Raw genomic sequence first — 8,994 nt, forward strand, 5'->3', positions numbered from 1 at the left:
AATACATCATTCTTGATCTTCCAGCTTTAAAGCATAATGATTTAGATAATTGTTATTCTACCTCTAAGCCCATAATGTACGTAAAGTTTAGATTTTCTTTTTTGCTATTCCAAGGCCAGTTGTATTTGCCAAAAAAAAGGAAACACAACACTTTTTCCAAGATTCAGAAGACAGTCCTTTTAGTTAGCCTGCCGCATAACACCATAACCAGTGTTCAAAGTAACGACTGTTAACTATAATCTGCCCTTGATACTGACGAAAAGGGCATCGATTATTTCATTTGTTATCTGAAATTTAGTACAATCAAGTGAAATTTCGGAGATAATATTATTTGTGTATCCATTTAAGAATAGAGTTACCCATTTGCAATAGGTAGTTGATTAGGACCACATCACTGGGCCTACTACGATAATCAAACAACCTTAAGTTCACGTTGAAATACGAAATCAGCTAAACCAGTTTGTAACTTGAAGATACTGTAGTTTGAAAATGGTGCAAGTTACTCTGAGAATGCCTAACATTTTCTGAAAACAGATAACACTTTGTTATCTGAGAAATCCAAAGCAGGGTTTGTGAGGTGAAGTGGGGGATCCTAAAAGGGATTCAGGTTTTATGTGCTAGAGAATGCATTACATAAACGCAGTAATGACAATTTTAATAAACCTGAATTTTTAAAAGAGAAATTAGCGGCTGATGTGCATACGGGAGAATATACAGCTAACTAAGTTGTTTAGGTATGTTCCAACGAGTTTTTTTGTTTTTTTTTTTTTACTTTTTGCATTTTAAGGACGTTTAAGCTACTATTAGCCCAAAATATGATTTATCTGGATTTTTTTAAGCAGATGCACTTGAGGGGCAGTTAAGTAAGTAAGGCAGGAATTTTTAGGAATAACTAGCAAGAAACTTATATCCTAAATTAAAGCTGTAGTCGAGGTCAGTGAAGATCATATCGTATAAGAATGACCGTTAAAAATATATCTTCTAGCATATATAAGAAGATAGAAACAAACCATAAGCAAAAAACTGACGGGTGACTCTTAGACGCAAGTAGACCTTTAGGGGGGGCACCCGGCAGAATGAATGCAGCAACACGACCTGTGTATGTACATTACGAACGGCAAAAATAAATAATATGATAACGATAACAATGCCCATGTTTGTGGGCCTTGAAGCATATATAGATTAATTTTTTACAACCATTCCATATGAAAATTGAGTTTTGCTTTAAGCAGAAGCAACACTCTTAGTTTTTTTTTTCTCTAGTTTTATATTGGAGTCGTCTTGATTATTTATGTAACACGTAAAACTGTTTTGGCTTTGAATCTTTTTTCTTGGAAGCCGACAAGAAGCCAACCCCGACCATCCTAGAATTAGCCGTGGTCACAAGCATCACTAATCAAGCCTTTTCGGAAGCTTTGCAACGGATGAAACACAAAGATTGATTTCAAACTGTCAGGCCGTTAAATGGCTTTGGGAGATTTAGACCAAGTAAGGGCGCTTTATCTTCACGAAGACATTCAAAAGTAGCTTGGCACCTTGTCGTATTAAGGTCCTCATTATTGAAGTTATACGACTATGATACGCCTACGGCGACATTGAAGGTGCCCTTGAAACAATTTTCTACTTGCCTAATTGTTAAAGAAGCATGTTAACCGAATTAAAGGCTAATGACGACGTTTAGATGCCGATTTATGATTTTCTTCATCAATCAACTTTATATGTTGTTGGCGTTTTATTTGGAAATTTTCTGTTGTACGTACTTTATGGCTGTCCTAGCATGTTCATGTACGAGCTTAGAGCCAAGAGACGTTTGCAATGCTGAAGTCCGATGCGTGAACGCGTTTCCATCGACTACACGTTTCTTTCATAGAAGAAGGTACACACTTACTATACGAACGAAACGGGGGTACATCTTTTTTCATTTTATGGGGTAATAACGTGGATTAATTGTCCAGTAGTCGATTTTTGATAGTCGATACAGGTTCCATCTTAATGGGCGCATGATCAGATATCTTGAAACCATCAGCGAGGTCTACTAATAGACGTGGCTTTTCGTTCTTTATGAACAGAATCGTATTGGTCCCAATAGCAGGACACAAACGTGAAATGAAAAATTATACAAACCCTATCTTATTGCGAAGTGTGATCTAATGAAAACCTTCGTAGCACTAAACAAAAGATAGGACATGGGTAGTTTTTGAAGAGACACATTTACATTGTACGATGGTGAGTATGTTTTTGAGGAAACGTTCTTAAACTTCAAATGAATTGAAAGATAGGAGCAAATACGCTACTTCATGAAGCGTTGCGATCCTGAACATCCAAGTCTATTGGAATAAAACGAAACAATGTTTCCAAATGTTTTCGAAAATGTTATAACGTTAATCGTATAACGATAGTAACAAACAATTATTGTAATCATGGAAGTTTGGGTAAGCTTGAAACCATTATACAAGTTCAGATCGTTGGCTCCATGCTGATTATTATGGCGGTCAGCCGTCTTATGGTAGCGCATTTTCGACGCTACAGTAGAAACATTCAACAGTAGCTTGGATAGGCAGATGTCTACCGCTCTCTAATGAAATGGACAAACTTTTAATGTGGATAGTACCTCTGGGAATCACATAAAAGATGTGTACAGAATCAATGAAACGCGCGCGCTCATTATCTCAAAATGCCACTAGAATGCGAGTGTAATTGGACCATTAAGTTTTCCGAACAAAAGTTAACCGGCGAAGGATTGAAAATATGGCGCCATCTATGACAAAAGCAGCGCAAAGCAACTCTAGGGCATGAATGTTTTCGTCATATCTTACATGTTATCGATTGACTAACACAGGAACCTGACGTTGTCTCTGCGACGCGACAAGCTTCCCCCCAGCGTGTAAGTTTGCGCTACATGCACGGCCGTGCGTGCTTGCCCAGATTTGTCTACAACAACATGCTGGACTGATAGTGTTGTTTCAGTTTAAAATCGACCTTGATAACATTCATCAATGTTTATTATACAGCCATATTGTTATCCACTATTCGAGTCCAATAGTATCCAATTGCAATCCTCGCTGGCATTTTCCAGAAGTTTAGGGAAGACAACATCGTACAAAAGTCATAGTCTTTATCACAAGTGATGCAGCTTTTGTCGTATGGCTTGACGTTTGAACGCTGTAAAGCTGGAGATGCTGAAAAAACGACGGCGCAAGCCACACAGATAAGCAAACGACAAGAAGGGGATTACACTATTACATCGGGTTATTTTTTATCGTCAATTGCTAGGACCAATCCAAAACCATATTATCATCAAAGGGACCTCAGACGGCAACTGCGGAAGTATATATTTGCGAGGCTACCACTAATTAGATCAGTCTAGAAATACATTATACACTTTTGCCTCTATTTAATTAAGATTGCCTTCATTGTTACGCTGGAATTATGCACAGTCACTTCGATACAAAAATATGCAACCTATGTATTCACATTGTTGACCGCCGAAGGGCAACAATGACCGTCACGACACTACGTCAGGAACGAATGCCCCTATTCCTATGGCCTGCTTTAGATTTTTTCGTATCAGTATAAATTATACGCCCGCTTTCGTGATTTGTTCAAATTATGCTGGTTGGGCCCATTTCAGTAACCTTTGTGTGAACGAATCGGTTGATCAATCAAGAATCAGCTGAGTATACGTAATTCAAGGGACCGCAGCATCTTCAAAGAAAATTATGCTCAAAACATCTTTCTCTCAGTAAAAATATGTCTGTTCAGAGCTCAGAAAATCTTCACGCTAGTTACCGGAATCGTATTTTTGCTTTGGTTAATATGAATAAGTAGTAACTAACAAGACAGTATTTACAGCATTTGGTTATATACTCCGTCAGTAAAAAAAAAAAAAAAAAACTGGCACTAACGATTGACAATGATTTACTGAAAAAAAAAAAAAAAAGAAATCCCCCTCAGCTTATATTAATTATTGCTCTGTTGTACTATTACAGGCTGATCGAGCCAAGCCTCTCTAGGCTAAATAACAGCTGTTAGCTTTTGAATTATAGTCATATAGAAATCACAAGCTGAGCGTACGTGCACCGTTGTATCATGTCTCTTTTTTTTTTTATACCAGGATTATTGTGGTATTAGAAACGTGTGAAATCGTTTTAAAACTAGTAAACTTTAAGACGAGCCTGAACATGATGATGTAGGCGTCTGTCCACAGCACCTTGAGAAAGTGTGACAGAATCATAACAACTAGTATAACTATTGTGAGCATGATTATAGGCTCCACTATGATGATAACCTTGCACAGTACGCAGTAGTTGTTCTGTACATATCTAAGATGCACCTGTACATACAATTCTGATCCTTTATAGTGGTCGATAGTGACTTTTTACAATAGCTTCATCATTCTTGATTACGATGCTGTAATGCTATGGGTTGAAGGGGGAGGGGTATAAGTTACCATATATGAGTATGCTCAGTAACCCTAAAAAGGACAGCAAAAATGTTCGAAAATGGCCCCCTGGACTTCAAATCTCTAGCGAATATCAAACCATCGCTGAATTTCTAGAGCAGCTCTAGTTTAGCCAACTAAAACATGCCTCTCTTGTCATTGCTGGCAGTGGCGAGTTCACCCAATGAGGATGGGCAGGTTGACCTCGATCTCAAGTAATGCAAAAATACCTTAGAACACTCCGTTTGCCAATATCTGTCGTTTGATCTTTATTAAGAAATAACTTACTTTCTCATTGAAATGAATCAATCAGAAGGATGTTTTCAATCACTGTCACTTATATTTCAGTGTATCTGACGCGACATGTATGCGTACGCGGATGTACAAGCGGATTTGTTCTTAGATAATTTATTTTGTATAGTATAATATTCGTCATTATGTATTTGTCTGTAGACAAAATAGAGAAGGCTGCTTTCTTCAGACAGTTAATTAATGACATAAATTTATAGCACGTCTCCTCATATACCAATAAATACAACTAAGATCTACGAAGTGAACAAATAAACGTTTTGCCGAACGTTCCTTTTCACTGCTGATGCCTGCAAGCCAAACCTCAACATCTTCAGCCTCGATCCCTTTCGACTTGCCTTCGCAACCAAAGGAATGACATCTCAATAAAAGGCAGGCTGGCTTTTTTAGATTAGGGTTTCGCCTCATTCGGCCAACGTCACGCTGTCGTCTGTGTACGTGTGTATGCCATAGATACCGTTAATGTGATACAGAGAAGAAAGTATGGACGGGCGCGGGCAAACCCATCTAATGACCCTCCGCAAATCGATGTATGCTCCCATACTCCTCGGTTTCTCTCATATAGGAGAGTTCAGTAGCGACTAGAACAAACGGATGGGACTGACTTCAAGTCGTGATGTTGTCTAGGCCGTAATGATGGCAATGGCTACACCCTGGTCTGCACTAAATTTCCTCCCCCTGGGAGATTGATATGTTTGGTCAGCCATTGAACGGTGCTTGCCCTCAGGCCTTTTAGGACGATTTACGCAAGAGTAGGTGCGGCAGTAGCAACTCAACCTAACGCAATGAAAAGGACTCAGGGAAAGCGTTCTGCAAGGAGCATGGAATACATAACATAGCACCACTAGCAATAATAAAAGATACCCATAAGCGAGCAGTCCTTTGAATGATTTACACTGAAATATGGACATCATCATAGGCCCTTGGAGGTGCTATTTAGACCAATATCAAATATGTTTTCTCTAACACAATAGCAGTATTGGTATATTTTTTCATTTCATTATTAAAATCTTGAAATTGTATATTCTTCAACTCACGTTTCTTACATTACGAGAAGACTTATACTCCAACGAAAGTGGCAAAATCACGAAAAGAATCTACGCTTCATATGTTACCATGTATGCATGTATTTACTTTGTACATATTCTACGTGTACTGTGTATATCTGTATAACCACGTATAGAGGTAAAAAAAACAAATATTTCAATGACGCAGATCCTCGTTGCTTCACCTCTCCTGTGTTCCGACGTAAAATATAGAGCTATTAATAGAATATATATCCATAAAAAAAACGCTATATTAGGTCCAAAGGTGAATTATTAACTTGTTCTATTAATGTTCATTTGTGTTTGCCGAAGTAATAACAATGCTGAAGATCATTTGCGATTTGTCAGTTGGGCTGCGGGACTCCCTTGTAGTAGAACTATCATCCCTTCGAATCAAAATCGCCCGTTACTTATTTAGTATTTTACATTGATTCGAATCGGTAACACCCTAAAGGGGTCAACTTTCGCGGATAGGCCAGTCCTAAAAGTAAACACTCACCCGAAATCTTGTAAGATTGACTTTTTCTAAAGCGATTTTTTTCTAAAGGAACTGCTCAACTTAATTAGCTAACATTCATATCATCGTGCAACAGCCATTTTGTAAGGATTTTAGAGCTTATACTAAAGAAATTTTTCATGTTCCATTTGACCCCTCGAAAAGCCTCCTTTTCGTAGACATTTTGCTTTTTCGGGATAAATACCATTCGGCGAATTGGATTGGACTACAAGATCCTCATCTCATTGCCGATAAAAATTCAAAGTAGAAAATGATTTTTGAGAATCACTTTCCAGTGGCTGCGGCGATCATTTAAAATTAAATTCAGACATTTTTTGGACTGGCTAGTATATAAAGACGGAAGATATATGGCGTTTCAATTGACGCTATTGAAACTACTTTTAGATGTCTATTTTGTTGTTTTTGTCGAACAAGAAGAACAATAAACAGACCAAATGTCTCGGACTGCATAGTCACAGGTACTCAGACGTTGAAGGTTTAGGTGGATAATCTATTTACGCATTAATATATATCCTAAGCATCTAAAGTCGTAGGAATTAGAAACTTATGCTATAGACCAATATATTTGCTGCTCTCAGGCATTGCGAACTACCACCTTCCATTACAACAGATTTACCTTTGAGTTTTGTTTCGCGTTTATCTGTACATAATTGAATTGCAGTATTTTTCTAGAAGTTAATTTACATTCCGCTAGAATGAATTATATGGAAAAAAAACAAATACGTATCTTCTATTTACGTTTTGGGGCAAGTACTGACCCAATTTCATCAAAAGGCAGCCGTCAACGGCATACCACACAACCTGGTTTGGAATCTAGTTTTTGCCCACGGGCTTTAGCCCATTCTCGCTATTATTAGGTTCAAGTTTTCCCGCAGGCATCGAGCATGGAACAAGATAGTATTTAGTAATTTAGCTGCCTCCTCGCGGATGCAGGAGTGGAGATAACGTCGAGACTGGGGGAAACACTCCACTGAGCATACTACCGTTATTAGCGCCAGCTGAGAATTTGCTAAGACAATGAAACACGCCGGCACATGCCAGAAACGATGTTACCACGTAGTAGATATAAAATAATCTCATATATTTTTTTATCTAGAAAACTGGTAAGCCAGTTTTACCAAAAAGTCTTTAAAAATCGTGCGTTATTGCTCTCTCCGGTTCCGAATAAAACCCTGGCTGGATTGTCTGTTAACCTATCGCTGTTACACTCTAACCATTGTTAATAGTTACCCTTCGGATTATCATTTGTACTCTAGCTATGGAGGTGCAGTAGATACAGACGATGAAACGTACACTAATACGTGCGCACCGAGTTTCCGTCCTGTCTGGATGTAAAAATAGTTATATTAAACTTAGCAACGTGTGCAATGCAAAACAAATCTTGTTGTCCGCACTGAGCCAGCCAGATGGCCGTAGAGCTCTCTGGTGCCCATTCTGCGTTTTGCGATGATGACCAGCTGGCAAATTGCCTACAAGATTGTTACTCAAGCGCTGTCTTCCTCTAATGAAAGACCAAGGCTTCGTTATTAATTCGGAACTTTTCCTGACAAATACATAGTCTAAAAAGCCATCATCGACGGCTGTTTACGTGACGATGACCAGAAGTACAATGTTTAATAATTTGGTGTTATTCGCGTGCCTCTTCTTTTCAGGCCCTCGATACTAAAAATCAGAGGGCAAACGAAGCGTAGATTGTTCCATATACGCATACTTGATGGCCGTGTTTAGGCTGATATGTTTACTTCGTTCAGTTAAGTAAGCTGTTACGACCGTGTTACTGCTATTTTGCATGGTGCATTGTGAAAATGGCGGGGTCATCTGTATCAGAGATTTGAATATGACTATGTTCAACGCTGGCTTTTGACAGCGACCCAATTAGTGAAGACAAAGTCTTAAGCAAAACTATACACTATAGAAGAATGATTGATTGCTTGTAGCCGGTGTAGCGCGAAACACAACCGGTTTTGCCCCAATATCAAGTGTACATACTTAGGACCAAATCTTCTAGATGATCAATGATGGCTGGAGCGTAAATCAAATCTGAGATTTCAGGTAATTAAATCGAATGGAATCATTTCTAGAATCAGCTGAATATACCGTATATCAAAATAGAACATTACGTTACTTTTATTTATTACAATTACGATTTTTACGGGTAGCTAAAAATAAACGTAACGAACGACTACTCTACAGTTTCAGATTAGGCGATACGTACGGTGAGAATATTAAAAAAAAAAAAAAAAAAAAAAAAAAAGAGAGAGTTAGAACATGGACGCCATTACGCCAGGACTCGTGCTTTTTTCACCATAGTCATAAGGAAGCGCGTTCGTCAACTCAATAGCCGAGTGATGAGTTGACAGCATTCGCTTTTCCAATGACCACAATAAAGTTCCTTTTATTTCAACTTACTATATAGTAAACACACAAAAGATCATTATTGAACTTTTAAGACTGCTTCATCTATGAAATATCTATTTCCACTAGACGGGTATGCTAACTGTAATAGTGAAAATGTCAATATTTCATTCTCTGTATTCATTTCAATAATTTTTACGTAAGACATTCATCTCTTAGTTAATTCAATAAAAAAAAAAAAATATATATATATATATATATAATTTCTTAAATACAGTCGTTTAATTCAAAATTCAGTAACGCTTTTTTGATAGAAATGTTTATAG

General features: G+C 37.8%; 1 long non-coding RNA gene across 1 annotated transcript; it reads left to right on the plus strand.

Moving 5' to 3' along the window:
• Positions 1-7,694: 7,694 nt before the first annotated feature.
• LOC111271760 (uncharacterized) lies at positions 7,695-8,762 on the plus strand. Its single transcript, XR_002687080.2, has 2 exons — positions 7,695-8,365; positions 8,507-8,762. It is a non-coding gene; the product is annotated as an uncharacterized LOC111271760 (long non-coding RNA).
• Positions 8,763-8,994: the final 232 nt, after the last annotated feature.

The sequence above is a fragment of the Varroa jacobsoni genome, unplaced genomic scaffold (genome assembly GCF_002532875.2).
Source record: "Varroa jacobsoni isolate VJ856 unplaced genomic scaffold, vjacob_1.0 contig00989, whole genome shotgun sequence".
Lineage (NCBI taxonomy): Eukaryota > Metazoa > Arthropoda > Arachnida > Mesostigmata > Varroidae > Varroa > Varroa jacobsoni.